The sequence below is a fragment of the Catharus ustulatus genome, chromosome 1, assembly GCF_009819885.2.
Source record: "Catharus ustulatus isolate bCatUst1 chromosome 1, bCatUst1.pri.v2, whole genome shotgun sequence".
NCBI lineage: Eukaryota > Metazoa > Chordata > Aves > Passeriformes > Turdidae > Catharus > Catharus ustulatus.
The window spans coordinates 152,976,588-152,991,511 of NC_046221.1; the positions used below are offsets into that span (position 1 = coordinate 152,976,588).

Sequence of the window (14,924 nt, forward strand, 5' to 3'; positions counted from 1 at the left end):
TGAGGAGGGGAAGGGGGAGAGGGCAGTGCTGAGCTCTTCTCCCTGGGATCCAGTAACAGGATGTGTGGGAATGGTCCAAAGCTGCATCAAGGAAGGCTCAGATTGGACATTATGAATAATTTCTTTGCCAACAGGGTGGCCAAACACTGGAACAGGCTTCCTGAAGAAGTGATCAATGCTCCAAGCCTGCCAGTGTTTAAGAGGCGTTTGGGCAGTGCCTTTGATTATATTTCTTAACTGTTGATCACTCCTGAAGCAGTCAGACATTTGGACTGTGTGGCTGTTGCAGGTCTCTTCTAACTGAAATGGTCTATTCTATTTTATTCTATTCTGTTCAATTCCATTCTAATCCTATCCTGTCCAGTGCTGTGCTATCCTATTCTGTTCTGTCATCACAAGTGTCTGTGTGTGTGTGCCTGCTGCACTCTACCTGGGAAGGGATCTGCCTGGCTCCAGTGTTTTCTATCCCATCTCCCCACTTGTGATGGGGATGCTGTTCTCATAAAACAGGCATGTGCTGATGTCTCTGCCTGGCTACACAAGCCTGCTCTGGAAAACCTCAGCTCCTAGATTACCAGCATAGCAGGGCTCTCTGTCTGCAAAGGTGTAAGATTACAAAACACACACTCAAAAAGCTTAACCAAAACCACCTCATTTTTAGCAGTTTGTGAGGGTTTATTCATTACACTTCAGCAGAGGAATGCAGGAATGTGAGCAGCATTAAACCTATTCATTTGGCAGGGAGGCATCTCCTCTCCCCTGCTCCAGCCTGTTTGGCTTTAATGATAATTGCACCTCTTGAGTTGTTGAGTTGGCTCTCTGCCACACGGCCCTCCCCACACAGATGTGTGTGGCGCAGTGCTGGGAAGGAAGGCTGGAGCCTGGAAAGCTTAGATTAATGCTTTGGAGCAGGGCTGTCCTTCCCGCTGGGATGCGCTCCACCACTGCTTTGCATCCTGCCCTGCATCCTGCCCTGCATCCTTCCCTGCATCCCATCTCACATCCCATCCTACTCACACCTCTTCCCAGACTCCCCTGCTGTGGGCAGCTGACTGATTCAGAAAAAGGCTTTGCTTTCTCCCTGACAAGCCCTCAGCCCTGCAAATGACCCTGACTGAGGTTTGAATGGTCCTGCATTTCCAAAACGCCTGTTCTGCATCTCCTGGGCCACCCCAACTTTGTGGGACTGCCCCAGTGGCAATATGGGCAGAGAGACTCATGGATGCTCTTTTGCTTTTGACTCTGGGCAGGGAAGAGGGTGGCATTCACTCCCTCACCCTTACATATCCTGCTGGGCAATTCATGTTGTTGTTGTTGTTATTATTATTATTTCTTTAGTGCCTCTTCTTAACCATCCTCAAATGCATCTAACAGTACCCTAGCATCTAAAATTTAACTATGGATTTTTAAAAGCCTTGTCACTTTAAAAATGGAAAATAATAACACAAAAAAAGGCAGCAGTAATTTTTGTTGGCTTGTTAAGAATTTGAAAGATGCAATAAAATCGGATTTTGGGTTTATTTGTGCTGCCTGTTCCCAGAGGAGGAATGTGGTGCTCTGCATAACCTGGCTGCTTGCAGCAGCTGCTGCCGTCACCGCTTTCGGCTCTGCTGCTGGAGTTTCTCATAAAGGGCCTGGGAAGCTGAGGGAACTGGTACTGCTGGATCCCTAATGAGAAGACAAGTGCTGTGTGTGATCAGTAAGCAGGCTGGGCAGCTGGAGAATTTGTCAGCAGAAGTGAGCACCATGGATACAATAGCACTGTCGACCTAATAGAAGCTGGTACAGTTGAATTTGAGGCACAGAGACATGGAGAAGGTTTTATTGCAGGTGGCTCCAAGGTCTCTGTTTAAAGGACACTGTTCTGAAGGATCTGTAATGAGAATGGAAGCAGCCTAATTCAGTTCATTAGCTGGGGCCCAGCCATCAGCTGGGCACCCCAAGGTTTCACCTGCTGCACAGTGCCAAAGAGGAGACAGCCTGTTCCTAGAAGCTGAGATGAAACTAATTGTGTTTCAGCAGCTGGCATGCATTGGACAGAGTCTATTAATTGCAGTTGTACTTGGAACATTAATTAAACCCTCACTCTTGGCAGGACTGGGTGATGGAAAGTTAAGTGGTAAAGAGGTTTTCTTAGCCCCCCTGTTCCTGTGTTTGGGATCCTCAGGTGCAGTGCCCAACTGCTGGATTTTGGTTAAATCACTACACTGCTTCATGCCCATGGTCCACAGTTGTACAGCAAGGGCAGAGGTGGCCTTCCATGCTCTGTATCAACCTCAGTTTGGAGACTCAGTTTTGGGTATCATCAGTAGATAGTTCCTGTCCAGTTTCCTCTTGGTTAAGTTGGACCTCTCTGAAGATGTGACTTTTGGACACATTATCCTCAATTGCTATGATGATAATCCCTTAATTCTTCTTTGTACAGTGATTTTAGAGTTTACAAGAAGACCAAATGAATTAATATTAGGAAGATGAGAGGATGAGATGGACAAGATGGGTCCACTAGAGCAAGTGAAGGACTTAAAGAAGAGTAAATAAGTCAGTGGCAAGGTGAGAGACTTTTCTGTCTGTTTCTCCACCTAACACACTTGGCCCTGGGCTGAGAAGAAGCGGCTGCTTGACAGCACACTGGAGAATATATACAGCAAATAGAAATACAATCATCTTTTGTCTTGGTGATCCTCCAGTCAGGGTGCACCTGCTGACCATGGGGTGTCCTCCATGGTCACCTGTACAAGTGATTCAAACAAGCACCATCACTGCCATAGCCCCTGGCATTGTGTCTGCTGCTGCTGGAGGGATCCAACTTTGCAACCTTTGGACAACACTAAGGTCCTGTTTGCTTTGAAAGGGACTCTCATTGTCAATGGCCACACACTCCTGGTTCTCTGAAATGCCCTCTCCCAGTCACCTGTTGTATAACTCAGACCTTGGACACAGAGGGTTTGGGACATAAGAACAGAACAAAAGTCCTTGGTGATTTTTTGGTGTTCTTCAGCTTGTAAGCACCTGCAGGAATCAATCTTATTTATTAGCGGAGAAACTGAGCCCCATGTGCTACCTGCCCTTGCTCGAAAATCTGCACACTTGAGCTTTAAACTCAGAACGTTTCTATTGAGGAAAGCAACAAACAAACACGAAACAAAAGAAAAAAGCGACGTATTTCCGACTACCCTCTTAGCAGGGACAGTGCTCAGTGCTTTCCATCACCTGTGAAGGTGGGGCACACCCTATCCTGGGAAATGGCTGTGCCATGTAGCTGCCCTGCCCTCCTGCCGGTAACTCATACCCTGCAGCAAGGCAGCGAGGAGGGATGGATAGACTTGTGCTCAACCAGTCCTGCTTTCTCCTCGCCCAACGGGTGTTGGGCAATTTAGGGATTGCTCAATCCAGTGGAAGTTTCTCCATCGGGATGAGGAGTGCTAATAGCACTTAAGTAGTTGCTAAGTGCTTTTAGATCTGTGGAAGGGAATTTAAAGATAAGGAGAGGAGGTGGGGGAAGGGATACAAGTGTCAGGAATTTAATTGCGAAATCTTTTCGTTGTGTCACCTTTGTCTTTATTCTGATCCCACTGCTACTGTTGGCTTTCTAGAGCTCGGTCAAGACTGGTGAATCCAAGACCCTGAACCTTGCTGTTGCCGCCGGGTTACGCTTGACATCATAACTGCGCTAACAGCAGCAGCAAGGCTGATAAGCAGTATTTGTGTCTCCTGGAACATAACCTCTTTGGGATGAGAAGAGGTCCTGGCACTGCGCTCTGCCCAGATTTAGCTACAGATAATGGAGTTTTTCCTACCGACATCTTGGGACGATGGGCGGTTGTACGACGCGGTCCTTTCGCAGCGTCCTCGCAGTGCCGGCTCTTCCCCATGGCTCCCTTGTCCGCTGGCCGGTGGGTGGCTGTCCCCATGGGGCTCAGGCTGAGCCAGCCATGTGCTGCCCAGCCAGGCAGGGCACAGCCGGGCACTTGCTCTGCGGTTGTTGCAGCACTCTGCCAGGATGCGCGGCTGAGCTCAGCTCTGCATGTACGCACATGCAGGGGAGCATCGCGAGAGCCGGCAGTCCTTCCTCCTCCTCCCTGGTGCCAGAGCTGGCTGCCGAGCCAGCATCAAAGCAAAATTTCCCACTGGTGTCTCTTTCTCGGAGGCTGCCTGTCTCCGTCGCTGCCTTTCAGTGGCGTTGAAGCCTGCCTGGGAATGGGCGCCACTCCCACATAGCTCCTGGCTCGACTCTCATTAGGAAGGGCGTATTCCTTGGAGAGGCTCAGCTGTGCCTCTCCTTCCATTTCTCCACACAGGAGCCAGGTTGCAAAGCCAGGACACAGAGCTGTGTTTCTTGCCCAGGGCTTGTTCTCACTGGCACTGGCTGTGGCTGGCAGCTGTGCCATGGCAAGGGTACATTAATGGTTAATTGTACATTAATACTGGCGCTGCAGCAGTGCCTGGGTGCTTGAGCCCTTCCTCTGTGTGCTGGGTTGTTCTGCTGGACCCTGGGCAGGTGCTCCATCGGAGCCATGCCCTGCTTTGGGGTGGGGATCTCATCCCTTGCATGAGTTTCCCCATGTCCTCTGTGGTGGTGAAAGGCATCTTCAGGGAAAATGTCACAGTCCCCAGTTCTGGTGCTGCTGTTCCACAGGGTTTTTCCAGAGCTGGTGGCCCTGTTGTAGCTCAAAAACCCTAACTAGGTACTTTGCCAGTGAAAGAGGGGTAGAGATATGTGCCAGAGACAAGGAGCGAGTTGTGCCCTCTCCAAACCAAGTGAAGAGATCTGGGCTTCACAATCTCCCCAGAGATGGTTCCCATCTTGGCACTACCCAGCATTACTGGAGTTACTGGGTAAAACACCATGATCTTCTGTCCCCACATCTTCCCCCTGTGTCATCATCATCATTTCTACTTTGGCTTTATCAGGGTGCAGACTGATGCAGCTTGTGTGCTTACTCATCTCCCTGGAGGAGGGGCAGGAAGGAACAGGTTGCCCAGAGAGATGGTAGATGCGCCATCCCTGGAAGCATTAAAGATCAGGTGGGACTGGGCCCTGAGCAACCTGATGGAGTTGATGTCCCTGCTCACTTGAGGAGTTTGGACTAGATGGTCATTAAAGATCTCTTGCAACCCAAATGATTGGATGAGGCCAATCCCCAGTCTGGCTAACCCAGAGGGGCAAGTGGAGTGCAGGGCATCCCCCTGACCTTGTTGCAGAGCTGCAGGAGTGGAGGACAGAGGCTGACCCAGCATCAAAGGGATTGTTGCATGCATTGAGGGGAGATCTGAGCACTCACATTGCTCAGTTACAAATTCCTCCCTAAATGGGTGTCTCAGAATCTTTTTAAAAGCTATTGCTAATTAATGCAGACCCTACCTGTGCTTGCCTTTCAGCAGCGGGATATGTCAGTCTGAAAGCAGGCTGGGGAGGCAAAACAAGTTTTGGGTTTTTTTAATCTTCCCACGACATGCCTTTCTGAGCACCGAAGGACATATTTGCATTTTTTGGGACATGATGTGAATACTTTCAGCAAATACTAAAATAAATACACGTATCCATCCCACATGAGCATATACAAGGCAGTAGAAGATAACTGCACTTGAAGGGCTCAGCATCTTGTTACTCCTGCATAGCTTGTTGGCCAGGGAGCCCAGTGAAGTTGTCATGTCCTTTGAGAGTGTTTCAGCTCATACCTGTATTGTCCCTGGTGCAAACCAAGCTTCAGCCATGGGCTTCTCTCTCCAGCACCTGGTCAGAAACAGCTTGCCTTGGGTTTGCAGTCGATGTTCTGGCTGGTTCCTCTGGTGCTGCAGGATCACGCAGTAAACCAGTCGGCTGAGAAATGGGACCACTTCACCAAATTCAGTCCAGTTTTTTCGATAGCACACATAAATACAGCTAGTTACTGAAAAACTAAAAGCCCAAGGCGACATTTGGTGGTTCATTCCTTCAGCAGCTGAGCAGTGTTACTGTGATATCTGCCCGTCCTTCTGCACTGCTGCACCCAAAACCGCTCTCAGGCTGCCGACAGCCAAGGACGTTGCTGAACACACTCGCAGCAGGGATCCCATCCAACTGACATTTTTTCTCTCTCCTGTGTTGTTGTTCTGTAGATTTGGTTCCCCAGTCCAGTTTGCAGTCTCGCATGGCAAACTGGCATGCACTGGCATGGCTGAGAGGGAGGAACGAATGGAAACAATTTCATGGGTTGGTCGCAGTGCCAGAAAGCGTGTGGGGGAGAGTCACCAGCCTAATCACACCGAAACCCTGCGAGCTGCAGCTCAACTGGGAACCTCCTCGGGCTTTGTGCCTGCCCTACTTCCTAGAGCACTGTGGTTGATGATGATAAATGGGGAAGTTTCAGCACCCAGTTCCCTGCACACACAGGTTGTTCCTTTGTGCTCTTGCTTTTAGAGTTAACAGCACAAAATGGTAGAGGTTGGGAGAGTGTTTGATTAATTCTTTTCACATTCTCATAGTTTTCTGTATTTGCTTCCCATCCTGATACTCTCTATTAGCATTGGTTCAGAGCAAGGCCACCCCTGGTAGATGTGAGGTTGGGAGGAGCTGGGCCAAGTGCCAGGCTTGGGGCTGGTTGCCACACTTACATTTTTTGTCCTTACCCCAGATGAGCCAAGAATCCCCCTCCCAGGAGCCATGTTTCTGTTTGGCTTGTGTGGAGCTGGGTTTTGAACCTTCTGCTGACTAGTCTCAGCAGTGGGTTGCTTGCCAGCATCCTTGCTGCAGTGTGGAGATGGAACCACTGATGTCCTGCTCATGGCAGGGGCCTTCAACTACATGACTTTTAAAGGTCCCTTTCAGCCCAAACCCTTCTGTGATTCTATGATCCCCAGTTCTGTGGTCCAGCAGGTGAATGTTTCTAACTGGCCTGAGGGAACTCTTTTTGGAGAAGGGGAGAACAGGCACATCTCTGCAGCCCTTGTCCAGCATGCAGCATTCCTGAGATGCACTATTTCCCTGGCTCAGTGTGTGGTAACACCAAATCCTCTCTTTCCTTTGATTCAGGGCTTTTAGCAGAGCAGCATGATGCTCCTGTGCTAGCCAAACAGCTTTGATTCTTCCATGCAATGTGGTGTGCATGTGTCCAGGTTGACAGGGACTGCAAACACCCATTTCCTTGCAGAAGTCGAGAGTAGATGAAACCAAGCTCACAACTGCAGTTTGGTTTAGTTATTTATTAATTTTCCTAATGTTCCATGTGTTTTTAGCACCTATTACTGGATGCAAGGGGATGCTGCATCAGTGTGTACCTGCAGTGCCCCGTGTTAGTTCACAGCTCTCATCTCACCTGCAAGAGAGGATGCTAACAACAGCTGGGTCCCCAGAAGGTGTTTTCCTGTAAATCCTGGAGACAAATCAAAGGTGACTGGCTGCAAACTTGTGTCAAGAGGAAGATGGATGGTTTTGAGCAGGGGTGTTGTGACCTGAAACTTAAGCCTGTGGCTGGGTCACCGCCCTTCTTTCAAGTTGTTTTCACTGGGCTGGAAGCTTTCTTGTTATGCATGGAGTTGCATCCAGGGAGGATCTGAAAGGACACTTAACCCTTTGCCTCACAGTGAAAGCAGAAAGAAATGATAACGCAATAAATCCAAAGCAATCCAACCATCCCCCCAAAAAAAAGAAAAAAAAAAGACCCTGAAAGCTAAAAAATCCCACAAAGGAGGATGCTGGGTTTATATTGCTTGTTCAGCAAACAGCCTGTGTCTGGGCTGAGGTTGCAGTGAAGGTTTATACAGAAATTCAATGCCATTTGGGATGTAACACAGGTAATAGCATTTTTTTCCTTCTCTCTCCTCCCTTGTTCTTTGCTCTAATGCATTTGACTGAATTACAGTGCAAATCCATGGCTGTATAAATACCAAGTGGGGGAGAAAAAATGCAGCAGAAACCACAGGCATTGTTTAGGTGGTTCTTTGATGTATTTCACCCATGAATATAAACTGTTAGCCTTGTGGGATGGTTTTGGGCTAAAAGGGGCTTGAGACTGGTTTGTTGGGTGCCTTATAAAAACACTTCACAGACATTTCACTTCCCATCCTTTTCTCTCTTGATGTGTGTGCCTTGCAGAAAAGGTGCCTGTACTCTCAGTTCCCAAGCTTAAACCCCTTTTATTGCACAAATACTGCTTGGGATCCACAATTTGTTCATACTTTGAATACCTTGAAGGATGTAAGTCCAGTTTCTGGCCCTGTCAAATCCAGGTTCTACTGGCATTGTAGCTTTAACCAGATTAGTTGGCAAACACTTGTTCCTCAGGGCAGATCCTGCAGCTTAGGTTGGAGTCAGGAGTGGGACCGTGCTGGCAGTGGTGGGTGTGCATTGATGAAGGAAGGGACAGGGAGATTTGGCAGCTGGGCTTGTTTGTTTGTTTGTTTGTTTGGGAGTGCAGGGGGAGGACTTCTCTGTGATGCTTGGCAATAAATTTGGCCTGATACTTAAGTACCAGTTCCCAGGAAATTGCCATCAAGTAATTAGCATGTGCTGACTTATTTGTACAGTGATAACAGCAGGAAAGTATTGAAGCAGGAAAAACAAACACATTATTCATTTGAACCTTCAATCCACAGCCTTTACCTGACAGTTCACTCTTTGCAATACACAGGTCTATTTTTAGGCTTCCAAGTCAGGAGAGCTCTTTTTTCATTTTTGTTTTGCATTTTGGTCTTTATTTTGCTGACATAAATTGAAAATGAATCTGTGCTTAGAGATAAACAAACTCAATTTTAAAATAAACATTTTGAATACCAGAGACTGTGGAAGTGCTGAAGCTTCAATACAAGGCTCTTGAAACTTATGTCCTTGCAAATGGGATGAGGGTGCTGCAGACAGCAGCTGGGGTAGGGAAGGGCCAGCTCTCTGTGCAGGTGCAGCTCTGGGTAGTGGAATGCCATCCCTGTTTCTATCAGAGGTACTTGGTGTGAGCATCTTCTTTGGCCCAGGTTTCCCTGCTTGGTGGTGGGTGCTGCTTAGCCAGCCAGGTTAGAATTGTCCTTTGAGAGGTGAGCACTGAGGAGCGAGTTTAGTAACTTGGGTAATAATTACTAATGAGACTGTGGGAGAGTGGCACAGGGTCACAGGAGTCTGTGGTTGTGAGGCATCTGGGGAGGATATCTGGGGAAGGGCAGCCTTCTGTGTGTGAGTGTATGGAAAAGCTGGTAAGAGACCAGGAGATGTTTGGGGGGTGGGGGGAAATGGGTCTGGAGAAATGTGTGGATTCACCTTGGGATGGAAACAATGGGGATGAAAGTGTTAGCTCTTCCTTTCCTTTCCTCCTGTTCCGCTAAAGAAATTCTCTGCCAGGCACTTGTGCTAAATCCTTTGAAAGTTCCTCTTCTCCTTTGGTGATTATAAATACAGAAAAAAGGGTGGAGGCAGAAGACAGGCTGTCTGCAGGGGAAGAGAGCAGAGAGGCTCCAGGGTTTCTCCTGGAGATGGATTTTGTGAGCAGCTGAGGAAATCAGGCAAGGCACCTCCCGCAGCTAGCAGCTATATCACAAGCACCCCTGGCTGCAAATGCAGTGCAGATAAACCAGCGTTAAAGTGCCTTTTTTAAATACCAAAGGCTTTTAAGTATTTGAGCCAGCCATCAAAAAGGTGACTTAGCATCTCCATATCTTGAGTTCTTTGCATGGAGCCAGCATGCCTTCATGGAAGGTGGGGCTTAGGCAAACACCAGCAGTACTGCTCAAATCAAAGGTAGGAGTGAAACTTGTGACCTCCCTTATGCAAGATTCAGACTGGGTGATCCAAAGGTCCTAAAGTCTTTGGGAGTGATTGCTAAGCTTTGCTGCCCCAAAAAGTTCATCCCCATCCCTGGTTCCCCCTGTATTTTCCAGCTACCAAGTGCAAGTTTAGGGTTGGTGGAGGCTGGATTTTGACTGCAGCCTCCAGGTTTCCTAGGAAGCAATAGCAACTCCTTGATTTTTGTGCCACAGGTTAGTTACACTTTTAATCCTATGGCTGTCAAAGCAAGCCCCCCACATTTTTAAGCCCTGAAGGAAGAAGAAGCAGGAGTGAGAGAAGGTATTGGAAATGCACAACCGTGAACCAGTACCATGATGATGAAAACTTCAAACAAACCAGGCAGGAGTTGATGTTTGCAGGGAGGGCTTTCCAGCTCTTCTAGAGGGAATGCAGTCAGGGACTGTGTCCTGGGATATGATTTTGAGGCTTAGAGGAACCCAGCAGATGTGAAGATTCTGGAATCAAGGAGCACAAAGGGAACCTGCAAGCATAATTATGATAAACATCAATGGGTGGTTTCAGAGGGTCAGAGCTGGGAGCTTCATTCCTTTGGCTCAAGTGCTTGTAGTCAGAAAAGTTCTGTGTGCCTTTTGTAGAGCCACAGACTGGCCCAGACTGGAAAGGATTGTCTGGTTCAGTCCTTTGTGGGAAAGGGAGCCAAGGTGATTATAGCAACCATGTCCCGTTTTATCTTGAAGACCTCCAGTGGTGGAGACACCACCATCTCCCTGGGGAGGTTATTCCAAATGAGTGGTTTTTTTTCCACTGTAAAACGCTTATTTCTTACATTATGCTTTGTTTCTACCCTGTATTTTTTTTTTAACTCACTTTTGTCTGGATATGATTTTTCCTGGTATTCTAACTGGGAAAAAAAACATCAGAGTGGGTTTCTTGGTTTAAGAGCGTTTTATTTTGCTGCTTGTGTTATGGATCTGGCACTTTTGCTGCTCTTCAAAATCTGGGTAGTGGTGGGATGCAGGGGACCTTTGGATGAGGCAGGGATGTCTGGGGCTGGACAAGCCTGACCACTGATAATGGGGCATCCTGTTCTTTGTACACCAGTAATTGAGCCTCCTGTTCTTTGTATCTCATTGATTTCTAGGCTTTAAGGTCATTGTTTAGTCTGACCTGCTGTGTAACAGAGATTCCTTGAATTAATTTCCACTCTTCAGTCAGCAGTTGTGAATGGAACCAAGCATACATTTTTGGGAGAGCAAGAGAATCAAGGTGGAAGCATCCCATCTTATTTTAAAAATTGCCAGTGCTGGATCCTTGGCTATGCTAATTGGAGGACTTTTCTTTATGTTAATTACCTGCAGTGTTGAAAAATGGTATGGTTGCTTCTGGTTTGTTTTCTGTTGAGCTTCAACTTTCAACCTTTGGTCTCGTTATGCCTTTGTCTGGCAGGGTGAGAGCACCCTTCTGACAGGTACCTACAGGCTGCGAGGTGCCTTTCAACTTTCTCTTTGATTGACTTCCTTGAGCTCCTTGCTGCAAGCCTGGGTTTGTTCTTGTGGTTGTCCTCTGAACTCTCTCCAGTTTTTCCAGCAGTATCCTTGAAGTGTGGGTACAAGTATGAAACCTCACACTCCCATCAGCTGTGCCAGCCCAAGGCCTGAAGATAACAGGGCCTCTGCTGGTACGTGACATCCCTCGTCTGCGGAGCCGAGCACCATGGACCTGCCTTGCGAGCTCACGTTGGGCTAATTATGCCTCTTACCTCAGCCAGTCCTGTAGGTCTTGTATGTTTAAAAAGTTTCCATGCACCCATTTCTTTAATATGCCAAGCGTCTCTTTAATCTTTTTGATGTATTTTTTTTTCTTGGTTTGTATTCTGAAAGGAGTTTTAGTCCAACCTTTCTCCCTGTACCAGCCATGCATCAAAAATCTTTACAAAGCTGAGAGCTGCTGGGAGTGTGTTTTACAGAGCTGGGGGAAGGAAAGTCATTCACAAGAGGGAAATAACACTGAGACGTGTCTCCAGTCCGTGGTGGGACAACACAGATGCATACCACTGCCTCCAAAGAACTGCAGGCTTTTTTGGCCTCTTCAGATTTTGATGAATTGTTTTCTCCCATGAATATTAACCATGGAGATCATTTACCTGCAAGCCCTGTGCCAGTCAAACCTGTCATTGCTGGCTGTGGACTGTAACACCAAGCTTCTTGCCTGGGGGTCGTGGACTGGCTGTTCCCATTGGGGGTTTGGGTCGGTGCTGGTGAATTGCTAGATGCTAGACACAGAGAGTTAACTGTATTTCCAGCTGAGGTGTTTTTATTATTGGGTCTATGTTGTTTCTTGTGTATAATGATTCAGAGGAAACAGAGGTGTTGATCTGATGGGGAACCTAGAAAGCTTTTTCGTAATAACATCCAGATGTTTCCTTAGCACATCTGCTTAAGCCACTGTTGAAGTCAAATGCCTTCAGCAGTGCTGCTGGTGTGTTTTACTGCCTGCTGCTGTGTGTGATGCTAATTTATGAGTAATGCAGAAATGGAGGAGGGGGAAGTTTAGCAGCAGAGGCAAGGACAACCAGCTGCCAAGGAAGCGTGGGAAAGGAAGGCAATCCAGACTGTAACCCAAATTATTCTTGCTTTTACCATTTGTGTAGGGTGTTTGGAAGTACTCTTGCATGTAATTGTAAGTACTGTGCCCCAGGTTTGCCTGGTTACAGGTCACTGTGTACCTGTGCTGTTGCAACTCAGCCATGTGGGCAAGACATTTGTCTGTCTGAACACTGACTTCAGCTGGGAGCAGGGCAAGCCCTCCTTATGTGTGAAAAGATACTCCTGCCTGTCCCCTCGTTAGTGGGAAGCTGTTTCTCTCCCTGGTTGTATCTGTTTAGCACTTTAGCACCGCCTTGCTAATCCCTGCACCAGGATTGTCAGCATGCAGTGTTCCTCCAGGAAGGGTCAGCTTTGGGACAGCTCAGCTGCCTCATGCCAGGGCTTTGGGCAGCCAGGATGCTACTGGGAGCTGTGCTTTTAATGTCACTGTGTCAGCACTATGCCCTGCCCAAGGGAATACTGCCAGCAGCCTGAGGATAGTGTTCCATAATTCCCAGTGCCCTGAGCCGTGCAGTGCCTTTCTGGGCTGCACACTCCAGGCCCTGGGTCACAGCCCTTCTGACATGGACTCAGACCTGGTGAGCACTGCAGCTCCTTACACACTTCTGGCTGGTTTTCAGTGTCACAGAGAGCAGAGCAGACCACTCTGTGGTGCTCACTGCAAAGTACTGATGTGGACACCTGGTCTGAAAGGTGGTGGCAGCCACAAAGTCTTTGAAGAAGAAAAGAATCTCATCTCTCCATGTGAAGGCTAGTGTGTCACCTCCCTCAGGGATCATGGGGTGACTTGGAGGTTGTGCAGGTTAAAATGGAGGAAGAAGGTGGAACCATGTGGTTGGGGTGTGGCAAAACCCTTCTGTGAATAGGAGATGTTGGTGTGCTAGGTGCCTGTGAGATGAATGGCCCAAAGGTAGATCTCATCCTATTCCTTTCCTTTCCTCTCTAATGATTGGCACAGCTGAGCTGAGCACCATGAGCTGGCCAAGGATGGGCCATCGAGTGCTCTTGGTTACACAGCCCAGCTGGGTGATTCACAGGATGGAGGTGGACACTGAACCATGGTACAGCCCCAGAGGAGCCTGCAGCACCTTGGTTTGTGTGTGTGCTCCTTAGAGAGTAAAGACCCTGAAACAGCACTGAAGGTCTTGAGGAGGAGCATGTTTGTCACATGAACACAGAAGGCAGCAAGTGGTGGTCAGAGAGACACGTTTCTGGAGCTGTGGGTGACATTACCTCCCTCGTGGCCTGGGGCCCATCTTATTTCCAGGACCCATCTTCTTAGCTGTACCTCCCATGCTCCCAGGGTGTGCCAGAGCCATTTGTTTCCACCACACCAGCTGTCATCTTGTTTCTTCTGGCAATGAACCCTGCTGCTTGGCTTCCCTAGCAAAGGTGTGTTTGAGCATCAGTGGCTTTGTACCTCGTGTGCCACATCCTGCACCCAAGGAAGAGGTTTCTTCAGCAGCATAGTCCAGCTTTCCTGCTTCTCTTAGAATGATATCAGAGAAAGGCCCGGGCTGGAAGGGCTTGTAGAGATCATCTATTCCAACCCTCTGCCACAGGTAGGGACCCCACTTCACTGTTGGTCTCTGTAACTGGGAACATTGATCCTGGGTAGGACCAATCTTCCACTTATATAAGAAAGCTCTTCTCTCATGAGGCTAAATTACAAGTTATTCCCAGCTGCCTCCTAAACCTGAGTTAGTTTCTATGTCACCTGCCCACCCTTGCAATCCTTCTCAGTTGTTGGGTTGGAGTTACCTTGCAGGTCCTCCCTAATGGGATAGGGCTGCTGGCCTCTTTTCTGCTGCTCTTCCCTTCCAAAGAAACCTTGGAGACATCTCCATTGTGATTATTTTCCATCTCTTTCAAATGTCCCCTGAGCACAGATGAAGGCTGCTTCCTTCTCAGGACCTTCACATTGGGCTGCTTGTGTCTGGCCAGTGTCAGAGCTCCTGGACATCATGGAAATCTTTAGATAAAGTACCTAAATGCTGTGTTTCCATTTCTCTCTGCACACAGAAAATGGTTATTTTTGATAAAACTTAGAATTTAATCTAGATATGATTTCTGGAGTTACTCCTGCCTCCTCAGTGGAGCAGTAGGTTATACCCAGCAGAGAGAACAATCTCTGCATTAGTATTAATCAACACACAGTGTAGTCATTTTGCTAGTCTGTGAGAGTCTGTAGTTGAACACTTATATTGTCTTAGGGTAGAATTTACATGTAAAGCTAACGAAATTGTATTGTGTATTAAAATCCACCTAATTTGATTAAAGTAGCTCAATGTTTCCTTTGTCTGCATTTGAGCTGACTTTGTCACTAATCCTGTGCCCTGTTGCAGCAGAATGCACCCTCAGGAGACTTCAGTAAATCCTCCTTTTTGGGAAAAGTGTAGTAAAAAATTGGAGAGGGTTGGCTACTGACAGTACATGTAAACTTTCTGACTCTGTCTGTGTTTTGGTTTGTATTTGAAAGGAGTCTTTGTTTCTAATGAAAGTTATAATACAAAATGTAAAACTTTGTGACTCCAAAGGGAAATTTCCCAACTGTTGAAACAAAGTGCTTCAAGTCAAAATGAGTTTCAATACATCAACCTTCAAAA

General features: G+C 47.6%; 1 long non-coding RNA gene across 2 annotated transcripts in view; it reads left to right on the plus strand.

Moving 5' to 3' along the window:
• LOC117001872 overlaps positions 1–14,924 on the plus strand; it is a 55,195-nt gene that overhangs the window by 39,615 nt on the left and 656 nt on the right. The window lies entirely within an intron of this gene.